Source organism: Centrocercus urophasianus, unplaced genomic scaffold (genome assembly GCF_019232065.1).
Source record: "Centrocercus urophasianus isolate 14NV4802_14NV808 unplaced genomic scaffold, USGS_Curo_1.0 seq_18, whole genome shotgun sequence".
In the NCBI taxonomy this organism is placed as follows: domain Eukaryota; kingdom Metazoa; phylum Chordata; class Aves; order Galliformes; family Phasianidae; genus Centrocercus; species Centrocercus urophasianus.
The window spans coordinates 8,835,823-8,861,091 of NW_024884733.1; the positions used below are offsets into that span (position 1 = coordinate 8,835,823).

General features: G+C 38.6%; 1 long non-coding RNA gene across 4 annotated transcripts in view; it reads right to left on the reverse strand.

Annotated features, from left to right (window-relative positions):
• Positions 1-25,269, reverse strand: part of LOC122161031 — an 87,328-nt gene that overhangs the window by 8,287 nt on the left and 53,772 nt on the right. For 3 of the 4 annotated variants that reach the window (XR_006169063.1, XR_006169061.1, XR_006169062.1), the window contains exons 7-8: positions 7,163-7,293; positions 1,138-1,241 (exon numbers count right to left, since the gene is read on the reverse strand). This is a non-coding gene — a long non-coding RNA (uncharacterized LOC122161031). The remainder of the gene's footprint in view (positions 1-1,137; positions 1,242-7,162; positions 7,294-25,269) is intronic. The other variant, XR_006169064.1, reaches the window with a different exon arrangement.

Here is a 25,269-nt window from a genome sequence, read left to right on the forward strand (position 1 = left end):
TCCGTTTTCATGACAGAGTTTGGTAATATTTTGAGCACTGAGGTCCTGCACTTCCTCTTGACCTCACAGCACCACTTTCTGTTCATACAATTAATATTGGGGAAGCTACCGTTCCCAGCAACTTTCATTTTTAAGATAAACAAAATCACTCCTTTCAGGGTAATCTTGAAATGAATAAGTGGCAAACTTAAAAGCAGGCTTACCTAGTGAAGAGATGTAGGAGGGAAAATGGGAATATAAATGTATGGCCCAATTTTAATTTTATTCATTTCTAGTACATTAGGGCAGGCAGTATTGGAGTAGGAGAAAAGGAAGTTTGACTTTTGGGGTCTTTTTTCTATATCATGCTGAATGGAGAGCAACGCTACACATAAGGTCACTGTGTGGGAGATGGTACTTGAGCATGAGGTGTTTTTCTGACCAGCCTGAATCAAGGGCTTGAGCAGCCTGTATCTCATCCAGCTCCTGTAACTGTTGTCTTTTGGGGATTTTATTCCAAACTTCATGAATATTTAGCAAGGCTTCTGAAATAAACTGGCACTAGCAGTATACACTGAGACCGTGAACCAATGATTGGGGAACTAATCTGTTTCAAATCCTTGCTCTGCTCAATTCCATTGCAGGTTTAGTGATGAGTTCATAAATAACAGCTGTTTGCTGACCATGGCTCCCATACACGAGTGCCCTAATGACTGAAGATTATTTTTTTTTCCCCCTATATACAGAAATTCCATCTGCTTGAGAACGTTTCCTCTCAAAACCAATGCATTTACAAGGTTAGTGCTAGTTTTGGTGACTCAGTATTTTCTTTAAAAAGAATACCACAGTATTTCAGTCAAAAACCATAATCAGCATGAACTCAAATGGCAGAGATTCCTAAGCCCTTGGCTGCATGGCAGCCTGCGTGCAGCTCTGGGGTAATTTGAGCGCTGCAGCAGTGACCAGCAAAAAGCCCTTGAAGCAGGAAGGCAGCATTAAAGCCATCCATTAAGCAGTGTTTATATTTACCGTGAGGTGAATTACAAAACTCCTTGTTTTGTAAGTGTTTGAAATTTGAGGGCCTAGGAAAGCCATCTGGGAATGGTACCTTAGACACAAGCTGTTATAACAGTAGCAAAATTCATGGTTGCATCTTACCTGTTGGAGCCCTTCTTCTCCTACTTCCCCAGGAATCAGCACAGCAGAGGCAGTGGGATGCCCACGACTCACAGCCTTTCCTGTTTCTTCTCACTGGAGCAGTCCTGCAGAAGGACAATATAGATTTATTCAAAGGAGACAGCATGGAAGCAGACCTGGATGCATGTGACAGAGCTGGAGGCATCCCAGTGTAATTAATGAGCAGTGAAACAAGTAGTTATTTATGTTGCACATTTCTAATGAACGGGAATTAGTCATGTCTTTAATTCTTAGGTGGCTATTTATGCTGCTTATCTGATATCTGAAAGGAAACTGTACTGAATATTTTCTACTCCAAGGAGGACTGGGTGGCTAAAACAAGATCTAACTTGTGCTTTTGGCAAAACATTAGGAAACTAGTTTCCAATTTTGGAAGTGTCTGGATGTAGTTTTCCATATTTTTTGCTTTCTTTGAGTTTTCCTGACTTCAGTCAGGAGGTGAAATGCCAGAAATACCCAGGGACAACATATCTAACAAGACCGCTCCCCCATGGGCATAGCAGCCCGCCGGGTGTTTTTCCAAACCACCCCTGAACTCTGAACCTCCAAATCATTCACAGATCTCTTCCACTGGGAGATGAAACCACATTGCTGCATGGCTGCAGGAAGGAGCGTGGTGGGGAGCCGTGAGGAAAGCTGTATTTTCCATTGCCTTCCTGAGTTGGGATGAGTGGTGGCCACACTCACTGCATCAACCTCTGCTCGTGCTGGATGCTGTCAGGGATATGCACTGAGCAACATTAATTCTGTGGTCACCCAGAGCGTGAGCACTGCCCTGTTTCTGCTCCAGCTGAAGCCTGAATGGAGCTGGGCTGGGAGAGGCCTCCATTTCCCATTACACAATGGTATTTTCTATTAGACACTAAAGCCCTCTGTCCCTGATGATAAGCTGGTTTTTATTATGAAATATAACAGTTGTATTTTACACGGCTCTTCTGTACAATGCAATTTACAGAGTTCTTCTGGTGGCTCTGTCATTGACAGGGTGCCCTCTAAAGCAGGACTTGTAGCACACCGAAATTTTCATGATTCTAAACTAGCAGGAAAAGAAATATTTCGATGGCTGACAATTCCAGTTAGGTAACTATTATTGAAGTGTGTACAAGATTGCATGTCAAAACATTTTTATTGTTAGCTGGTAGGGATCACACTGACTGACAGCAGCAGTTTAACAACTGAACCACAGCGCAGTTTGTTATTGTACCTGTTTCTCCATAGAACAGCTCTATGTTTTAGCAGCTGCTATCATTTTTAAGTTACAAAGCCTGTTCCCTCTCTCCCACTTTCAGTACCTTTACCAAATTGGTACGAGTGAGTAATAAAAGGAATTTAAAGTGCTTTAATTTTGTTTTGTTATATGGCATTACATTACCATAGCCTCTTAATAACATAACAAATATATACAGGAAATACAGCTGAAGTGAGTATAGAATCATTGAGAGGAGGAGGGGATGTTAGGTCAGGTTGGTGGGGGCTGGTTGTAGTGGCTTTTTTTCCTTTCAGAGGCAGGGCAGAGTGTGGTTAAGACCCAATTGTGCTCCTATAGTTATGCAGTTGAGACACTCCAAACAGAGAATTAAGTGGAAAGCAGAGTTCTGCATCAAGCTGAGATATTAAAAGGAAAACCACTTAACAGAGCAGAAGAGAGACAGTCAACTTACAGCAGCACAGTAGTTTTTCTCACAAAAAAGTTGCCCTTAAATTCCCCTGGCATTACTCACACACGACTTACGCTTGTGCAGCCCGCAGGCGCACTCCGCTAGGTGGCAGGGCAGGCGCTGCCTGCTGGCTTCCCTCAGCTGCTGCCTATGCCTGTAGCACGAGCTCTGTATTACGCGTGTGCTCAAAATTTGTGATTTGATTGTTATCCTTATATTAAAATATTACCTGCAATCACACAGCCGTCCTGAAAAATCCCAAATTCTTTGCCTTGAGATTTTGTAAGCCATGTGTGTGGTTACTTACCAAAAAGTCTTTCATATGACCACATCTCGAGGTGGAAGTTACTCCGATCTGCTGCTATGGGCCGCTATAGGATCTGTATATTTATCTCACTATTTTAAACCCCCCCAAAAAAAGTTGTTTTTAATGTTCTTACAGTCTACCTCAGCACAAATATCACAAATAATCACAAAAACTGCAAAGGAGAATGTTTGAAAGCTACAGAAAAGTTTGGGACTGGAAATTTCTGTTTAGCTGGGTGTACTTGTTCATTCAAGCAGAATGCTTTCACAGGCAGTGATGCTGACTATGCTGCCAGCATTGTGCCCATGCCGGTTCTTGCTTTGTCTGTTCACACAGATAACTGGGTGCACTGTGGCCGTGACACATGGCTGAGCTGCACTGCTGGGCTCACCTGAACGTGTTCCCACATGCAGTGCCCTGCTGGCACTCTCACACAATGTCTGCCTTTCACCCAACATCGTACTTCAACACCATGGCATGGCTGCAGCAGCTGTTGCTGGAGGACAAATACGGAAAGGAAATGGAAAGGAGGTGGTGAGCAGAAAAGTAAAGCGGTCTCAAATAAGGAAGCCCTTTATTTTCCATTTGTTTTTGAAGACTGGTGAATGTGCACCAACTTACTTGCATAGCTTCCACACAAAGGAACTGACTGTTTTGAAAAGGAATGCAAAGATTCACACTTGGGCAGAAAGATTTCAAAGCAGTGAAACTGCTTGGCTCTTAAAAATGTTTTTTAAAAGCAACACTAAAAACTATAATAGGTAGCAGCACAGATAAGACAGCATTAATGAGTACAGTCCTTACTGGTAAACCACTGCTGTGCTTTTGAAGTAAAAATGTCAAACTGTTTTTGTTTGTTTGCTAGGACTCCATCTCTAGCTTCCTCTTATTTTCATTTGAATGGGATTTGGACTCTGCCTGTCACTGTGAAGTACATTGGAGAAGAGTACTGTCAACACAGATGAAGATTCAGTTTGAACAAAATTAAAATAATTAAGTTCTGTTCAACATCAGTTTGGTTCTGCTTGAGTCGCCAAGACTCCTTACACAATTTGGGATGGGAGTTGGGCTTTTTTTTGGTAGACTGTGATTTCCTTGGTTGGAATGCTATGTCCAAAACCACCATCCAGGAGAATGAAGGTCTTCCACCCAAGGGTAACGTCTGTTATCTCCAACATTCGGGATATTGTGTCCAAAACAGGAGATAGCAGCTTTGGAGGAACGTGATTTCAGAGTATTAAGCAGTTCCAAAGACCACTTGGATTTGATCTCCAAATGCCTGAGATAGATACAAGCCTTGAAAATGACCCTCGACACCCTGGGACTTTTTCTGTGGAAAAAGCTGAAGCACCCAGGGGTGTATCCTTGACTGTGCTGCTGAGTCAATTAATTACAGTGCTCTAAATGAAAAGAAGCTTTGGTTAATGTAGAAGAAGAAAAAATAGTATTAAGGTTGACAGTTTGTGAACATATCTGCTAAACATACGCATGTTCCTATACAGCAGGAAAAGGAGTTAGAGGAGAGCAATTTTATATCCTAGTGGCTGGGCAGAGCAAGGAGCTGAGGAGACATATGCAGGAGCAGCCCACAGCTCTGCAGCGTTGGTCATGCTGCCAGCAGCCTGCTGGTACAGCCACGCCACACTGATATGCTACTGCAGCCCAGCAGGCTGCCAGGGAACTGCTGTGGGAGCTGGCTGGGGCAGCGACAGAGCCCAGCCAGTTCCCTGCCATCTGCAGCAAGCTCAGCAACACATTGAAGCTGGCTGAACTTACACCTTGGGATGGTTCAGTGACACGTGCTCAGAAACAAGAAGCTTTGCTAGACGGTCCCAGCAGCACAGAAATGCCATATGGATCTGGTAGAAGTGTGAATTTTGTCTCAATTACAGATAATCCTAGCACTGTGCAAGCAAACACCTTGATGAAAGCTAGGGACAATACATTTCTTGGCCTTGTTTAGGAATCAACATTAGGGTTTTCATGGAAAAATGCTTCACAGAAACAAAGACAGGATTTAGCTTTTCCTACCTCTCTTCATTTCAAAATTTTCATTCCTTATCTTGCATAAGTTCACTGAACAGTCACTGTGGCTCATCTACTGTATAAATGCTTGCAGATCACACTGTGCTGTGGGATGTTTTTTCACAGCATTTAGAATGTGCAGCTGCATATGGGAATGTAGGAGGGGTCAGCATTGATGGGGTTCACATTTAGCACTGCCTACTGGAATCCCAAAACTAAAAATGAGCCAGAGGAGAACAGCAGCACTTTGCCTTCCATTCACTTATGGTCAACAAGCAATTCCAAAGATCTACGTCTGATTTCACAATTCTACACAAGCACCCTTGCAAATCTCTTTCAATCCACAGCAATAAATTTGTAGGCACCTGATGATTGGACTGAGATCTGAAATGAACATTAACTTTGGTCCATGAGGAATGTACCAACTATCTATAAGCAGTAACCCAATCAAAACTATCCATGGATTTGAAAAATTCTGTTTGAAGAGAACAATCAGAAGACGTATGAGCATTCTTAAGTTTTTCTGCCTCTCGCTGATTTCAGTACAGTCAAATTGAAGTCAGATTGTAAATGCTTGTCCTTATTGTATTATTGCCACAGACACTAATGTGCCAGAAGTATTTAACAGTAAATTGACATAGCATTAGGAGCATGAATTTGAAACCGACACAATTTATAGGAAACCTACGGCAACTTTGTGATCACAGTTAACAAATCCAGAATTTTCACCAGCAGGACAGACACCCACTCAGCTGCTGTGGCTGGTTTGTTCACGATTTGCCTTGTGAATTCGGATTACAGCCACAACACTCAGTAGTCACGTAAGTGATAACTTCTGGGATAAGGTGTTCATCAGATGATAGACTCAAACCACATAAGAAGCCTCAATCTTTTAGTCAAAAAGCAATTTTGTACTTTTTTTCTAAGGGCTGGGTTCTGCATGAAGTTCTTGACTAAGAATAGCTCACCCTGCCTGTCCAACCCACGGGCTGCAGCAGTGCTGTGAGTGGCCCCATACAACCATCCCCACACAGCTCTGCCACTCACCCGCTGACCCCAGGCACTCCCTGCTATTCCATCCATGCAGTACTGTTATCCCATATCCCTGAAAACATATTGGGCAAATTCATCTTTTTTTTTTTTTCCAAATGTCACAGATATTTTCCCTGTTATTCAGATAGAGAATAACAGACACACACTGATGTGGATGTAGCTGTCTGTATCGCTTCTGAATATCTCAAGCAGCACACCATAGGGTTATGCATATGCCAGTCCTTATAATCTTTTTTTATTTTTGAGTGCAACATGAATTTGGGTGTAATCGGACTATGATGAGGTCCCCTTGCAGTCAGAGGAGCAAGATTAAATATGGCTGTATGAGCCAGCACTGATCCACTGAGAAGTGGGCAGTCTGGACCACAGGTAAGTGTGATGTCAGTTTCCATGCTGTGAGTAATTATGTAATGTGCCCCCCCCCCCTCCCCCACATGGAGGTTACCCATATTGTCCAGAGCTGCTAGCACTGGATTTAGCTTAAAATCCAGGTTTAGCTCCTCTTATAATTGGATCCAAACTTGTATTTCATATCAAAGTATGTAATCCCATAACAATTCTAGCTGTATGGAACAAATGAACAAATGAATTTAATATTAGTGGTTAAAAAAAAAAAAAAAATTAATTTAGTGGACTGTTGTTTCACCTCCACAGGAAATACTTATCTTGTGATTGTGCTAGTACATGTTCCTGATCCTGATTCTACAAGGTTGCAGTGTAGACTGTGGGTCTTAGAAAACCAATCTCCAGTCAAAGGGTCCCACTATTGATTCAACATTTAACAAGAAAATGACATTTGTCAGAAGGTCATGCAGCCAAACTTGCCCCTTCTAGATACAAGAAGTGAATGCTGTATTAACAGCTCAACATATTTTCAGGTATCTTTAATCTTTTTCCTTGCACTCTGTTTTTCTATTGGGCAGTCAACTAAAGTCAGACTCACCTCACTGGCCCAGAAGAGCAGCCTGCATTTAGAGGCAGAAAAAAATCCACATCTTTACACTGCTGACCATATTGTTCTACAGACTGTTGATTGCAAGTCATCAAGTTTCAGCAGTTCAGACAGATCAACCTCTGGAAAAGAGAAGCAAAAAGAAGGAATTAACCTTCTTATATATATAGGATGAGGACACTACCTCAACTGACTGACAAATGCCACTCAATTTTGCATCATATGAATGTGCTGAGGCTGCGGGGCAGCACTAATTAGCACTTCCAGCTATTTGATTGCTGTGGGCAATGGAGATGGGAAAGCAATGGGGGCAGGTGGAGTCCATGGAGGTGGGATGAGGCTACCCTGGACAGACACCATCCCAGGCTTAAATGTCCCTCCTTACAGGGGCAGGTGCCCAACAATTTGCTCAGCTCCAGCGCAGAGCAGAGGGAGCTGTTCTGAAAATTTTAAATGAAGAAGAAAAATAACGTTTGGCTAGAAGAAGGAATTTGCAAAATTTCATAAACACATCATGGGGATTTATTTAAATACTCTTTCAAAACTTGCATAACAAGGAAGTAGATGCAGATAATTTTTATGCATCTCACCAACACTACAAATAAGACCCATTTTTCAATCACAGTATTGAAAATATGTTTCCTCCCTTGAGTTACACGTAGTCAAGATTGTCACAAGGGGATTTTTTAAAAAATTCGTTAAGCTGAGAATATTTAAGTTAACTTTCAGAAGATCTGTCTATGTTTCACTGTTTTAAGTCTCCTTTCGTAATTATGTTTAATGCAATCTCTGCAAAACAAATAAGATCATTCATTTCCCATAGGCATTCACCCACTGCAATGAGCTCAAAGACAATGGCAGAGATAAACAGCTGAGAGTGTACAGCCATGTCCTTCAGCCAAGCAAACCCCCAGGTTTTTTTTGTTGGTCCTTTACAGTTCATCATTCAGAACTGTCACATTTCTCACCTCACAGAAAGAAAAGTCCCACTGGAGGACATCTAGCAGAGCTTTCTCCCCCTCACCAGCAGCCTTCTGCTATGCACACAAGCCACAGCTTAATGCAGATGCAAACATTTCTAACAGCTTTTCCTTAAAGTACCTGCTTGTCACTGGCTTGGCTATTTTTGATGTTGTTATACTTTTGAAATGAAACTTGAAATTCCACCTTTCTTTCAAAAGGGGGTCGAAATTCCCTAGGAAATAGTTTCAGATTCTTTAGGAATGTTTGCATTTTCACAAGAGTCAAAGAAACTAAACGTCTACGTTATATGTCTAAGTTACGTGTAATTTAACAAGGGTTGGATTAACAACAGAAATAATTCAGAAAAGTATATGCTTGTGATTTAATTATTCAATTATTCCCTTCTACTATTCTTAATAAATATTTAAATATTGCAGACAGCAAGATAAGTGAAACATCAACACAGTGCAACATGGCACTGATTCAGGATGCACCATTGGATACTGGACTCGTCAGGCCTTTAGGACACAAGCTAGTCAGTGAACATCAAGTATATTTTTTGATGAACTATTTGCAAATGAGATGTATTCCAAATGTTTGCTCATTTAATTAGAACATAAAAGATGATTTCCTTGGCTGGACCTTGCTTCTGACCCTTCTTGCCTCTGTGTGGTTTGTACGATTCTTGGCTAATGAGATATAGGATATGTACTAAACATTTACACATTAAAGGCATCCTTCATTCAGCATGAAGGTGTTGATACATCAAGGATACCTCAAACATGCTGAGATTCCAGCAACTTGTCAGACAAATTAGCACCTTACCAATCGGGGGTAAAATTGAGTTTCACGTTTCTCCCTGGTGGGAAGAAAAAAATCAAAAATCACTGTAGTTTAATACTTTCTTTGTAAATATGAACACAGAAAGCCTTATAACCTCTGTAGTGTAAATTATAGCCCTCACTATCTGATTTTTAATTCATTGGTTTTAAATGATCCTAAGCAGTTTACAGCAAATCTATTGTGTCATATCTCTCTTAGGGCAGACATTTTTCTTCTATTAAGTCTATCTCTTTTACAAATATTTAAACTCCATATCTATATATATCAAAATGGAAGGAAATCAAAGTCTTAAATTTGTATGTTCCATTAACATTAACTACCAGCCGCTTTTAACTCAAACTCTAAGGGATATGTGGAATTAAAGGACTGTATAGCAATGAAACTACGATGGTTTAATTTTTTTTAAGCTGACTAGTCCTGAAAATTAGTGGATAAAGATTAGGGCTAGGACTAATGCATAAAGACGCAGATTGCCGGCACCATGCATGAGACATGCAGAACGCCAGAAAGACCTACTACCTGGAAATCCAGCCTAGTAAAGTATCTCAACAGACTGAGAGTAAGGGTAAAGTCAGCCATAGCTGCTGTAGACACTACAGCATGAACCAGGGACCACCCAGTGCCTCTGAATCACCAGACATTACACAGCATGGACTGAGGACACTACAACACATGCTGCTACTTACTCAAGATTTGAGGAGAAGGTTACTATCATAAACCCCAAAGATAGGAATTATTTAGGCATCCAATAGCTTTCTGCAACTTACATAGCTGAAACATTTACCTCACTGTGAACTCATCACAAAAACACACATTTTCCAAAATTGTGAGGTCAGCGAATGAAATCAACTTGTAATCTGTGCAGGAGGAGGCGTGAGCTTTCTATGGAGACCAGGTGTGTACCCACAAGTCATTCCTTACTTTCCCCTTGCCAACTTCCTCATTCTCAAATTGAGTTATGTTTTTTTTTTAAATATAGAAAAGAAAGAAGTAGAAAATCTTCCCAGTTGCAGATACTTGAAACTCTTTCAAAAATTTAGTAATTATCATCATGCTAATGGATTTTGTCATCAACCTCTCTCTCTTTATCAATAAACCGTAGTATCTAAACAAAACACACATCCATCCCTGTTCCACAGGGAGTGTGACTGTGATCCCACATCCTAACTTCTTATCCGGAGAAAACTGAAGATTAATTTTGTTATACTACATATATTTGTTCATGCTATATATTTGCATGGAACTCTAGAGCAAGGCTCCTTCTCAGTAACATACACTATGTATATTAAAACACTTGCACACTTTTTTGCCTTAAGGTAAAAAATATCTGACAGATACCACATTTTTAAATGCTTAAGAGAGAAAGAAATACTGACTCCCATGCATAGAGTGCGGTTAAAAAGAACTGATTTACAGACAAGATAGTGAATCTGTAACTAAGTGCTTTAGCATTTGACTAAAACAATAATGGCCAGCACTAATTGCATGTAGTCTGTTGCACAGCTACTGGAATCAAATAGTAAAGAGGATCACAGTTCCTTATTAGTTAGGACCACCTACGGTGATGGAAAGCCTGAATGATCAAAGAGAAGACATTTTTATGCTGCAAAAGTTGATATACTCTTGAGCTTTCCAGCACAATTTAAGATCCAGTACGAGCACTTGACACACTAACATAACACACCGGGCAGCGCAACACATGTGATAATAGACTACACAAGCTTCACTTGCTTGAAAAAGAAGTGAATAATATTCAGTACTATTTTCTTGTTCTCCATTGCATCGCAGAATAGTTCTCTATTATTACCAGAGTGGAATGACTTATTTTCTCCTACTTGAATCAAACCTAGACTAGCTTTTGTTCCTTACACTGTATCATGAGAGATCCCATCACTGCTATCCAGTGATCACTGGATAGGTGATGTAAAAAAACAGGCATTATTTATTTGTAGAAATACAAAGTAATCCAGTGTGATTACTTATGATTTGTAACTTGGTCATCCAGGACTACAGACTTGTTTCTGTCTTGGCTGAGTAGCTGAAATGTTTGGGAGAGAATAATTAATGGTATTCGAGTGACTATAATTACTAAGAGAGATTATCATTTTTAAATTTATAACTGCACTTTGTTTATTGTTGTTCAGTCTCCTGCCTTCAATAGATCATGATGTTTGGTGCTGTAATTAAACAAAATCTACTCTGTGTTATACAGAAGAACTTTATGGTTCAAGTGAAAGGCGTTGAAAAGAAATTAGCGTTAAAAAAACATGAACATTAAATTCTGTTTTTACAAGATATCATCTGTCACTAAAAATCTACCATTAAATCATAGCGGGAACCTAAGAGAGCTTTCATTTAATATAACAAAGACACGTAGGAAGACAGACAGATAACAGTGCTTCCAATAAGAGCAAGTTTTACTGAGCAAAGAGTATAGCAGTTGACTTTGTTGCTGTAAGAGGTGTGGGAAGAAGGAAGATTGCATAACTGGCAGAAGAAATACTGATTTTGTTCTTGTATAATTATCCCACACACTGAGAATGGTTGCATACCTTCTGCTCTGCGTTGATGCATTTATTAGTGTGTGCTTATAGTCCAAACTTATATGCATTTCAGACACTGAACTAAACTCCATTCAAAGCAGTTTAGCATTTTTCTCTGAAAGCTCTTCAGAACTCTTGACTTGAACACCTCCAAATTCTTCAAAATCTACTCTGAACCAACCCCATGTTTAAGGTTCAGATCTCATTAGTTTAGGCTAGGAATACTCTCTAATTACTAAGAGAGTTTTCTCAAGTTGCACTTTAGAAATTCATCTTTTTTTGTACACTGTATTCATAAAAAGCTAAAAATTGTGGGGAAATTAGCATTGATGGATGTTTTCTTACTCTCCATCAGGAAATGATGTACTTGAAACTCATTACAGATCTTCATAGAAACTCTGCCGAATGTGCCTTGGGCTTTGTGCTGATCAGCACACACTGAGCTTACTGCATAATTCATCTCTCTTGTGTCACAGTTAATGTATAACATGCATTTCCTGTTAATTATGAAAATAAAGATGCGTTCTTTCTTTTAGAAACATAATCATTAAATTACTACAGAAATTAAGAAACACAGAGATGTGTTTTACTCATTTTACATGAAATTTCTCAGTCAGTGCTATCTTTGGCTCTGAGAACTCAGCAAATGCACCTTGCTACTCCTTCACACATCAGGCAGAGCCTCCCTACTGAAGCCTCACAGGGATAGGTCAGTTAGAACCCTGACATGCTTATGGCCATCAGGGCTACCCTCCTAAATGGAGCTGTGGAGCCCATTAACTTTATTTCTTACAAGGAGTTTTAAATGTTTTTACATCTCTCAACATGGATATCAATGAAACACTGGCAACCTGTAACTCATTTTCCTTATTCAAGGTTGAAGATTATTCAGTAATGTTCTACTTCACTTCACCAATCCATCTTTGTAAGTCCGTTCAGCCTCCCTTAGCAAAAGAATGAAGAAACAAAAATCCTACCTTAACATCATACCCACACCAATATTTATTATTAACTCACATTCTTCTGCCACCTCAAAAATTAGTAGAGTGTTGGAGCAAGAAAAGGAAAGCAATACTATGAGCTTGAAAATTCACCATTCTTCTTTGGTGCAATGATGGCGAAGGAAGAGGCTCGTCAGAACTCCCTGGTTCATTCAGTTCCCATATTTCACCAATACATTGATTATTCTCTCTGGAGGAAGAATCCTATGCTGGGATTATTTGCTTTGAGGCTGGTGAGGGAACTGGGTCGATATTACTTCCATAGTTTACACTAGCATCAGGTCAATTTGGGGTTTTTAGAGGTTTTTACTAACTACCAAGGCAAGGTTGAGTCAGATGCAACAGAATCACAGAATCAAAGATGCAGTAGATGTAGTATATATATTCCAATCGTAATATTGTACTGCCTCTCTTGGAATATACTCAACTGTCACAACATGCAAATACCTACAACGTCATCTGCATTTTGTCATCACAGGTAGGAGTATCACTTTTGGAAATGCAACCACATGTAGACTGAAGCTTACCTCAGATGCTGTGGCTCTGTATGTCTTCTTTAATGGGACCCTAGGAAATGTATTACTCCTCACTGCTGAGGTGGACCCAGAGCTTTCCTAAAACGCCTCTTAAATATCACTGTTGTAAGCTGTCACTCCTTTCTTTAAGGATAGCTGAAGAATGCTACTTCACGATGTTTAAAAGGTGAAGATGTAACCCTCAGTTAAATTATGTAAGCAAATATGTAACAAATTATTAAAAGAAAAAAATCATGAAATATTCTTTCATGAAATGCAGGGATTTACAGTCATCTGACAATAAATGCTTTTCCCCATCATTTTAGCATTTCACAACAGGGCAAATTTGTGGTGTTTTTTCAAGGTATTGAATCTTTTGTATATCTTAAATGAGATTTAAGAAATAATTCTTTGTATTTTTTCATCTCTAGCTCAGTTTTGGAGCACATTATCTTGGCACAGCCCATTTCATAATTACATACTACACTTGTTACACATTTCTTGTATAAAGGTGCTTTTTTTTTTTTTTGCCATTAAAGAGATTTCTTTTAGCATTTCTTATCCGTTGTTAGTTGGTTTACGACATTAGGAAAAAAGCTATAGAATAATTCAGACATATTCCAAGCTAGAAGTCCAGCTGTTCTAAACATTAATCATTTTTCCTTCCAAGCTTAAAACCTCGCACTGTTGCATTTTTCAACCTCAGGTTTCTTTCACTCTTCAATGCAGTAAACAGTGGGACTGATATTTTTTAAAATGTATCTGTGCTGATCATTCGTCCTTTGAAGTACGCTATCTGATTTGCCAGAATATCTAAGAGCTAAATTATTGACAGAAAGCCCTGACATAACATTTAGGACAAAAAAAAAAAAGAAAGTTATTATATTCAACTACATTATAATATTTTCAACTCATCTTACGGAAGAGTGGGATTTTTGCAGTTTTGATCCAAGAGATTCAGAAATCTGACAAAGTAAATCAAATTAAAATGTACTCCTCCTTAGTTCTGCTTGAAGAAAGACTCCACCAATACCTAAATTTAAAAGGAAAAGAAAATCTCCCCTCTATGCAGTAAAAGGCAGTTCTCCTGCCCCTGCCTTTTAATTTAAGAATTCCTGGCCTACATTACTCTGAAAGTCACATGTATATTGTAAATCTTCTACACAATGAATGCTTGATTGAGCTTTAGATACAAGATAGTAGAAATGGTCCTCAACATAATATTTCTTCAACACTGTACAAAATTTCTGTGCACTTCATGTGATTGAAAACAGACAAACTCAGGAGATCTATTCAGACCCCAAACAGCTCCATGCAAAAATGCTCCATTTTCCTAAGAATCCTTGCATTCTTTCGGCTCCAATTTAAATTTGCTATTAACAATTACTGAAATGAACAAAAATGCACAATCTGATTCTGAACCTATCTGAGGTTTACCTTCAGTCTTTCCATGGAAACAAATATCCGTAAGAATAATGGCGCTGGGTCAGACTGCAAGGGTAGATAGTTTAGAGATGAGTCCAGAGCTGACCAGCAGTTGATCACCATGGGAAGTATCTATGAAAAGGCCTATTCTTGGGTCAAATGAACAAAGAATCAAAACTATCCCAACTACAAAAGACAGCTGACAATCATTTGTTTCCCCTAACCAGAGAACGCTACTAAGACTCTTCATGCAAGTTTTCTGCTCAATTTATTTTACAGATTTTTCTAAAAGAAGCATTTCCTCTGCCATTATGAAAAAAAATTGCCAAATTTTCCTGACTCATTATAGGGCACTTCTCCTTAATACACATATTGGCTTTCATAAGTTAGAAAACAGGTGGGCTTCAGTGTGAGTGCTTTGCAGAGCATGAAGTAAGGCAAACCTTCTCACAGATCACTAGCACCTCACCTTGAATTCAGAGACTCCTAAATGCAAATCCCAGCAGTTAATTTACTTGCTTTGCCTCCACATTAGGGTTACAATGCCTACATGCTTCTCTTTTGAAAAGAAGAAAATAACTTGGAGGAAGATCAGAGAAGGCAGCTTTGTTAGATATGGGAGTCCTTGCCTTGGCAAATGCTCTGTCCATCAGAAAAGCATTAAGCAAGTCTTTCAGAGCCATTTACTCAAGAGAGATGTACCAACAAAGGGCGTTTTAAAAGAGTTGGATTAGAGGAATCCCAACTTCAGTATCATAATAAATAACCAGAATCTGATGCCTCTTGTGCCAGATTCGTTCTTCCTCTTGGAACAGCACGTCACTGTGCATCATGGAAATGAAACAGCAGATGTTTCCAAAGATAGAGCAAGATTCAGTGTGCTTGTCAGCTGTCTTCCTGGACTGCAGGCAGACACTGTAATTGTAGGCAGAAAGCCACTTCTAAAATACCTTGCAAAATTTGGGAAGAGATCTAAAATTTTAAATAATGACAATATTCCAAATATTTGTAGCTGATATTTGAAAAGCAAACAGTGCAGGAGGTAATACCATTCCTCCAGCAAGTTCGTTCAGCTAAATCCCTGTACAGAGTCTAGCTGAATGTCTGCAGAAGAATTTGACACTAACTTCTACGGCAGTCATTCAGTGGGTGCGAGCTGATGAAAGATAGAGAGCTCTCAGAGTAAGAATCCTGTTGAAAACCCGTGGCAGCTTTAAAAGCAAAACCAGGTAATGGTTTCCAAAAACAAACAAAATATAACATGAACTTGATACTCCTTTCAATTTATGGTTAATCTTTAATGCATGGACCCACCCACAAAACAACACGTAGTTGTTTTCATTGCATATCTTGATGGAACAGAGAAAGCATTTGGCAATATATGCACTTTCACTATGTTAGAAATAGCTAAGCAATTTGGAAATGGTGGACAGAATGTAAGAGCTTACTGCTTAGGACTATCTGTCTTCAGCTGTATCCTGTGTATCAGATTATTGTTTGTTCAGTTAGGAGGTTTTCAGATTAAAGATGCACAGAGAATAAATTATTTCAATTAAGATAGATGGTGCAATCACAGGGAAAAGTAATGGTGGAATTACAAAGGGACTGAGCCACACAGTTTGCACTGAAACAAAATGCAAGATTCTCGGGATTTCCAAAACATATGCCTTTTTGGCTCCCCAAGTTACTTTTTTCACTAGCTCTGAAGTTAAATGAAAATCTCATTATTCCAATTCAAGGAAAGTAGCACTGTGAATTTTCAGCAGGGCAAGAGCCACCATGGGATATTGTTTACTGAATGACAGAGCATATTGAGATACTGTCACTATTGGGAATAGACTTCAGAGTGGTCTTGTGTAAAGGGTGAAAAGACAAGGCAAACCCAGGCTAGCTGTAACTGCAAAATGTCAATTTCTTATTGCCATTGTGTCATTTCTCAGACAGAGTATACTGCAAAATACAATAATCTTTGGGACTCCCAGGATGACAAAGTTTCACTTGAACATAAAGAAAGCACATGCTACGCTGTGAAGGACCATAATCTCTTGTCATATTCAAATATGCTTGCTCAAGTAGCCCCGTTTTACTAATGTTACACCTATTCCCTCTTTTTTGTAACAGTATTTATTAGATTTTAATTGCAATGTTGGAAACAGGAAAGGTTTTGTTGTTCTTGGTTTTGTTGTCATCATCCCACGATGAAGATTTACCATTTCTTTAAATGAGATGACCCGGTATATTCAGTTCAGCTGCTAGATTGACTGCCACTGAGTTGTCAAATGCCAGTTATGAATAGTATACAGAAGAAGAACAAGTTGACCTTGAACTCACTAAATGTTTTATGAATAGTACCCATTTCCAGAAAAATATGAATATGTTTTCCAGATTTGCTCTTTTTGCTTTCCTTAAGGCTGTTCCCAGCAACAAATGCCTTTCATCTTACTGAGAGGCTTGTTACACAGAAGGTTTAGGAAGGGTAGAACAACATTTTAATGATGAATTTAATGCTTGTGGATTGTAAAGGATTGATTATCTTGTAGGCTGAGTTCCTGGACCTCGCCAAAGGCTATGGAGAATATCGTAGCAATAATGCTAACATTACTTCCTAACAGTTGTCAAATTCAGTTTTATTATTTTCCATTATTGAAATGATTTGGTCTCGGCAACTATTCTATCTTCTTAATTAACATTTTTATTCTTATTTTCTTAAGAGTAGATAATGCTATTTCAACAGAATAAATGAAAGCAAATATAGTTTTGATCTATCTAACTCGTACAACCCTACACATTATTCCCAAATATCAGAACATGACCTTAGCGACTCCAGCCGGTGCTGGAAACCAGGAATTCTCATGCATATGCCAGAGAAGATTGCAGGAAAATGGGGTGGTTTGTACTGTATGACCCAGGTCACAAGATTCAGTTTGTAACCAACAGAAGCACTCCAAATAGAATTAATTCAGGACACTTGTATTCAGCAGTAGATTTTGATCAAAGTAAAAAAATAGCCGCTAATTTACTCTGCCATGAAATATATTGGTTCCTTTTCAAATACACTGGGTCCTTTTCAGAAGGTACTTTCAGCTCTTTCAGAATTTGTGGACAAAGTGGTTTCTAGCTAATATATATTTTTAAATGCTTTTTAGAAAGCCTCTTGCATAAGAGTTCATAGCAACAGTTTCTCCTACTGATTTAAGAGCACAGTAAGGTTTCATAAGAAGGATATACTTGAGTTCATAGATTGCTTGTTTTTTGCTTTATACTTTATTCACCATAATCCTTACCTCCTCTTAGTAAACAAAAACAAAAAACAAAAACAACAACAAAATAGTAAAAGAGGCAGTGCCACTATTGATCTCTACCCCAAAGCAGGTCCCCCTTGATCTGGATTGAACCTGTCTCTGTCAGTAACAGTTTTTCGAGGAGACCGTGCTATTTAAAATGTTTCACAGGGCATCTAGTTATTTGTTCATTTGTTAGGAATGGTGGAAGAGACTATAATAGACAAGCAGCCTCAGCTGGCTGCTGGACGTAAGACTAGATCTAGTCATGTCACAAAGACAGAATATATTTTCTGTGCACTGTGGAAAATAGTTCTCTGATACATCTTGACCCAAGACTTATTAAAAAAACTATTACTGATATAAATTGAAATTCAAAATGCACTTTGGAATTTCACCACAAACATTTTTTCTCTAATGCTGGTTTTGATGTTATGAACAAGAGGTGAGTGGTACAGGCTGCAGAACAGTATATGCATAGCAGTTATCCATTCTACACTTACATGATCAATCTTATAGCTGAACGTAAAAGGAAATATGTTTTCCTGCAGAGCACAACTCCTGTCATCTGTACCATATATTCAAGTACATTTGGGAAAAGGACAGAGACTCTCATTATAATCTTTTTTTATCTAATGAAAACTATCTTTGTAGTTTTTAAGGCACTTCATCTAAAGGATAGCTTTGATGTACACAAATAGTAGAAAAGTATGTGAGGTGCCAAGTGTAGTCCTGACTGTCCTGTGTCACTAGTAATATCAAGGATCACTAATGTCACTTAGAGAGGCATTCAGAGCGCTCATCCCACATAAGACGTGGTGAGAAGAAACCCTAGACCTGCTCCTTTTCTTCTGACACACTTATAAGACAAACACATGCACCATTAAAAATAACACAGCTCTGCTCTGATATGTTTCCCTCCCATGTGTCCAACTTAAAAATATGCCTCAGTTCACAGTGTTATGCTTATTAAGATATAATATTACCGTTCTGCTATGAGCCACTTCAGAGGACACAGCAGGGAAGCTGAATCCCATTGTGCTGAAGAGGGCAACCCCTTCAAATCCAGTACTGGAGCAAAGCATTCTCCTCTTGCAACACTCTCTCGTCTTGGAGCTTTTCCTTTTTTTTCTTTTTTTGCCTGTCTTTATCTCATTTTATTATTTTCTTGAGTCATGCTGGTTCCACCTCTGAAAAGCTGTGGTGACATAATTGACAATCCCAGCAGTTTCTAGGGGCACTAGAAAGTCATGTATTACATTTTCTTTTCTCTGCACAGGTCACTGAGCATCCAGCCTGATTTCAGCACACGTTTTGGAGAGTTTTTAATGCTAATTTGTTACCTTTATTTAAAACAGTCTGCTGATGGGACGAGAACCACCATGCTGCCTTAACTTATTATTTTGATCTTGCTTTATTCCCACAGTAAAATCTGATCACTGGTTGCAAATGCACTGTTACTCGTACATTAACAAACAGTAGGGGCAACCTCAATCCTAACTGTAAGTGGAGGCTGAGGGTATGGAAATGATGTAGGGTTTTGTTTTCTTCTTTTTTGGTTCATCTATATAAAGGAACTCACATGTGTCACTGATTTTTTTTTTAATTTTTTTTTTTCATTGAAAACAATACATCAAAATGCTGTTATAAATAATACAGAATGCCACTGAACATGTGGGGCCATAACCAAACCTTGCAGTTGAAACAATAAAAAGATTGATGCAATTAGAAATATGATTCCAGAAGAAGTAGATTGGAAAACTATTCTGTTTGCATCTTAGTAACAGAGATGTTTTACTTGGGTTTGTCACCTGTTTTTTTTTCAATGAATATGGTACAATACACCCCAGGCTGGTGATGAAGGGCTGGCAGTTTTTCCCCAGCAGTTTAGCTAGTCAGGTTCCTCACACTAAAATTACCAGTGAACAGCCTGACCCCTGGGGTTGGATTGCTGTCATGGTGGTGCCTCTGAACGCTTCCAACATTTAGCACTTATGCATCCATTAGCTCATCTTATTTGTTTTCCTTCAAAACACCAGCAGAAAAGCAATTCGATAAATTTGGTTTTCAAGTATCACAGGTTTTTGTGGCACTTTTAAAAACTTTATGCTTCTGTAAATTAAAGGGTACATACAAACTTTCTGTTCTGATAAAATTTACCACAAATTAAGAACATTTATTGACTTTTTATAAACAAAACGTTGCTTTTCTTACTTCCAGCCTAAATTACTATTATCACGGAGGGCCTTCATTCAGCAATGACCATTTATGATGGAAGAACTTCCATGATGAAATAGAGCGGTCGAAGATTTGGCCTGAGTATTTTTTCACTGCTTACCACATCCCGCTTCCCATCTCAAAACAGCAATGCCTTCACATCCAGTCTCTATGAACCACATTTTGAAACAACCATGTTTTCTAAAAATGTCTCTTCACTCCATAACCGTTGGTAACAGAATGCAGATCTCATACATACAGTCCAACGTCAACATATTGATGTTTCTTCATATCTGTACCACAAATTTCTGTCTGCATCAAGTCCCTTTACTTTGGACATGCACAGAAAGTCTTTTTGGTCTGCCCCAGTGAGGATTCACACAAGGAATTTTTACGTCAATTCATGAGCTAGGATAAGAAGGTTCACAATGTAGGGCTGAACAGGCCAAGGGCTCATGCATATTAAATGGTTTTTTTCTCACGCAAAAGTAAACATCAGCTCAGGCACAACTGGGAACAGTTCAACTCTGCAAAGTCAATATTCCTTCTGGAGACTAGACCATAATAAGAAAGCAAAAAGGTATGTCCTCCCCCAGAACAACAGGATTGTCTCTTAGGAGCCAAAACCAAAAGAGATCCTTCCTCTGCATCCAACCTCAACTACAGCAGTACCCAGCAGATCCACACTGGGGCATTCCAGCATGTCACTGCATCTACAAAACATTGTTAGTGCATGCAAGTCCAGCTGACAGACTAGTCCAAAATAATAAGCTTCTAAGACCAAAAGGGAAAGTTTTCAGATGAGAGTTAAGAACAGAAATTAAAAAGAGCCAATGCCTTCTTGAAATAAGAAGGAACAAGGAAAGAGATGAGGCTGTGATTTGGATGGCACCAATGCCATTGGCAGCAGACAAGACGGCTGTAACCATGATGAACGTGAAAGGGTGGTTCAGAGTTGTTTTGTTTTTTTGAAGTGCTGAAAGTATTATTAAAGATACAACAAAAGAGAACGAATGCATCATAATCTCACACTTTGAGAAAATATCCAGAGCTCCATAGGCTGACAGAAGAAAGATATTCAGAAAATCCAGAGGGGTGAAATTACATCCATCATGTAAGGAAGCAGTAAGGATGTAACTGAAAATCTGAAGAAAGGCAAGGACTGAGTGTAAGAGATGTGCATAAGCAGTAACTGGGAGATGCTGCTGTGCAAGTGCTCAAGCAAGAAAGGTGCAAAAGCAAACAAGAAGACAACTGAAAAGTCCAAGAATGCAATTTCATATTATTCTTACTTGCAGAATACGTGGTTAAATAAGACTCTTATGTAAGGAGTACTTAGGCCTTCTCTCTTTTATCAGAAGGACCACACTGCTTTATAATCATTTAAAAATGCCACATTCGAATGAAATGTATTATAAGGATGGAAAAATCATTTTTACAGGATATTTATACACCTAGCCAAACATTTTCTCTGTAAAGTCTGAAAGTTCCACAAAAGACCCTAAACATTTTATTGTCTTTAAATGATCAGAAATAGTCAGCAGATTTGATCAACAAGTAACTTTTCCAAAACTCTCTAAATACCAAGCAGAGTTTTTGCCCTAACCTTTATATCCTTTTTTTCCAGAAATATACATAGATGACTGGTCCAAACTAGATTTGATTACTAAAGATGCCAGGATTTACTCAAAAACAGACATCTAATATTGTGTTTAAATATGGCTGACACGTGTTTTATGGAAATCATAGAATAACCAAGGTTGGAAAAGACCTCTAAGATCATCCAGTCCAGCTGTCCACCTATGACCAATATTTCTCACTAAACCACTTCCCTCAGTACAGCATCTAAACATTCCTTGAACGCCTCCAGGTCGGTGACTCCACCACCTCCCTTGGCAGCCAGTTCCAGTGCCTGACTACTAAAAAAATTATCTGGTTTTATAAAGGATTAAGTTGTCTTCAAAGTGTACACAAAGTTACACATTAGAATATGTGTGTTCCTCATTTTATTTCTGAGTTATAAAAAACCCCTGCGTACCAGATAGCCATCATATGGACATATGAAGACCTGGCAGTCTAGAACCTTTCTCCTCACTTTTAGGTGAACCATTCCTGCTCTTAATTGTTCTTAATTAACCTGTATCTGGAGAAGTTGAAAAATATAAAATACAGGAAGTTTGAGCAAAGTCTAGAGAATTGGAGAGATAATGGAAGGCAGAAGATATGGAAAAATGTTATTTTCTACTACTTACTGGTAAAAGTCCTGATAAGGTGGATGTTTGTTTACATTCCTCAGACATCCCCTCTTGTCTAACATTGTGAGTATTCAGTAAACACAAGCAGTGATATGACAGGCACCTATTCAGCTTTCTAATTATGTAAGTACAAATATCTACAATTTGCTTTTCAGCAATTTCTAACAGTAGAATTGAATCTGATAAGAAAGGGAAAAGGTGAATTTTTATACAGTAATTCCCTTAGGAAGCAGGGAAGTAGAATTAAGCAGAAATGTTTGTGATTTTTAAGGCAAACCGACTGTCAATTTGAAAGAAATCTATAAAAACAAGTGATTAATAGAGATGGAAGTGATTTTTCTTTTTCCTCAGAGCAATTAAAACTTTGGGTTTTTGTGTTTGCTTTTTTTTTTGGTGTTTTCTTAGCAGACAGTAAAAAAAAAACAACAACTTTCATATCAAAGATTCTGTTTTCATATAATTGAAATGAATGCATGAGGCAGCTTCTAAGTCAAATCCCGGAATGGATTAAGAGCATTTTCTAGTCAAAAATGAGGAGAAATGAAACCAGGATCTTGGCGTGCCCTCTTCCCTCTTGTACTGATGGTTCCTTGGCACACTGATATACGTGCACCCACAGCTGCCTACCCCAGTTGGCCCACAATGGCTGCCTTGACACAAAGATTCACTTGGCAGGTGTTTACTTGCATCACCTTCAGGACCCCAGTGAGTTACCTTGACTGAAAGTCAAGCCAAAAAGATTCAGTGTTTGCCCCCTTCAGGTCCTGTTCTGTCTCCTCAGCAGCAAACTACTCCATTCAGATCAAAAATCAATTTAGTTGCAAGGTCATATGGAAATACCTCACAGCACAAAAAACTTAAGTCTCTGTCTTTGTGGAGGTCTTTGGATAAGTAGGCAATTGACCACCTAAAAGCTCTGGCCATACTTCACATGCAAAGAACTTCATGTCCATCTCCTGTACAGTCAGTGCAATCAGTCAAACTCAGGACACAGTCTCTGCTGCCACTCCAGCTGTTTTTTTTCTCACTGTGTTTCCTAGTGCAGTTCACTAGTAAACTACAACAATTTGTACTAGAAAATCTTGAATAACAACCTTCCCTTATCTACAGACAAAACAGTTCATATGATCCCAGCTGGGGGAAAAAAAAGAGTTCTGTTATTGAGGATTTTACCATTTGTATTGCTTGTATTGGTTGGAAGCTTGGTTTGCAGGGGGATGGCATTCTTCCTTCCCCCACATCCCTTTTGGTGAGTTGCCTTATTTCTTTATTTCCTAAATAATTTATGAACAACTGTGAGGACTTACGGTACTGCTCAATTATGATGGTTTGTCATAACATAATCACATAATGCAGCACAGGCAAAGATTTAATTGTATTCTAATTGGAGTCCTCATAGCCTTAAAAACATAAAGCAGAGGAGTTTGTTTCACTTGCAAATGTGGGCTACAGACATAATAATTGGCCCTGTGATGAGCTATCATCAGGGGGAAGGCCTACCAGATGGCAGACATCAAACAGAAACGTTTTTTATTTCTGCAATCAATAAAAAAAAAAAGTGAGCGGGCAATCCTGCATGAAAAACTTTACACAGAACTTTTTCACAGAGATGAGAGACTTTTTCTTGGGACATACCACCTGGGAATTTGTGATCATTGTTCCTACCAACTTGTATAACTTTAACATCCCACCGAGCTGACACTTTGACACTAACAACTGTGCAGGGAGTAAAACAGATTTACAAGTGGCAGTGACCTTTTCATCAAGGGAAGTAAAGTAGACTTGAATCCACCATACCCCCGACTCACAGTCCTGACAACATCATTCAACATACGGTAGGAAAAGCACTTCAGCAAAAGTTTATGAAAGTGACATTGACACAGCACAGTACGATAAATTGATCCCAACACCATGCCATGAGTTTTAAGTAGCATCTCTTTTTCTTTTTTTTCAGAGAGATTAGACATGTTTTCTGCTTAAATAATTTAGTGTCATTTGTTACTCAGAGATGACAAAATGCTGTGGTATCAGCACCTTTTTAGTTATGAACAGGTAATCATTTTGACCACCCTTCTAACTGTAAAAAATAAATAAATAAATAAAACAAATAAATAAATGGCAACAATCTATAACTGAATGTTCCTACCATCATTTCTTTCTTATCTTAGAGCCACATACTTCTGCGCTGCATGCACAGGCCTTATTCTCTACCTTGGATCTTGTTACCCTAGCAACTAATAGCCAAGCTGGCATCAAAAAAAAAACAGAGGTGGCCTCTCTGATTTTTAAAGGAAATTGACTACTTTAAACCTAGTGAACGCCTGTTTTAATTGCACTGTTCATGGTTGTGAATCTCTCTCAGCATTTTTCAAGAGAAAATATCAGTTTAATTCAGCTCTGCAGTTTGCTGCATAGAAGCAGTAAAGCAAAACTTCTCCTGCTGGAAACTTCAAGCATAGATGATTTATTTTTAGGTATCTAAAAGCCAAAAATTTGGTCTGCATTTGCTCATTCAAACTCTTTGTAATTTCTTTATGATATAAAGGCTATGATTTTAAGTTTCTGTAAGAGTAGGAATAGTTTACTTAGAAGCATTGCACAACTACAACTTATAAGGGTACTTTACCTCAAGAAGAAATTTGTTGGACAAATTTATGGTAAAGCAAATTTTCCCTATCGATCAAGCCCTAGAGGGGCATTAACAACACTTAAAGGAACAAACTGTAGAAGATGGAATAACTGACACGTATAAAAACTCAACAAGAGAGCCGAGAAGTGCTAGTAGGAAATGGAACACTTTAACATTACATCCCGGTCATACCAAGGTCCATTGGCCATGTACTCATTCCAGATAATTAATTTACAACACATTAAACCTCTGTGTGAAGAAGGAAGTTATGCATCAGTTGTGTAGGAATATAAAGTGTTATTGATTTAAGATTTCTACTGTATCCTGCAGTGACAGAAAGAAACAATCTAGTTGCATTTTAAAGACAAAAAAACCTTTTCTGAAGGACACGTTTGCTAAATAAGTGCACTTTACACTACATTTAAC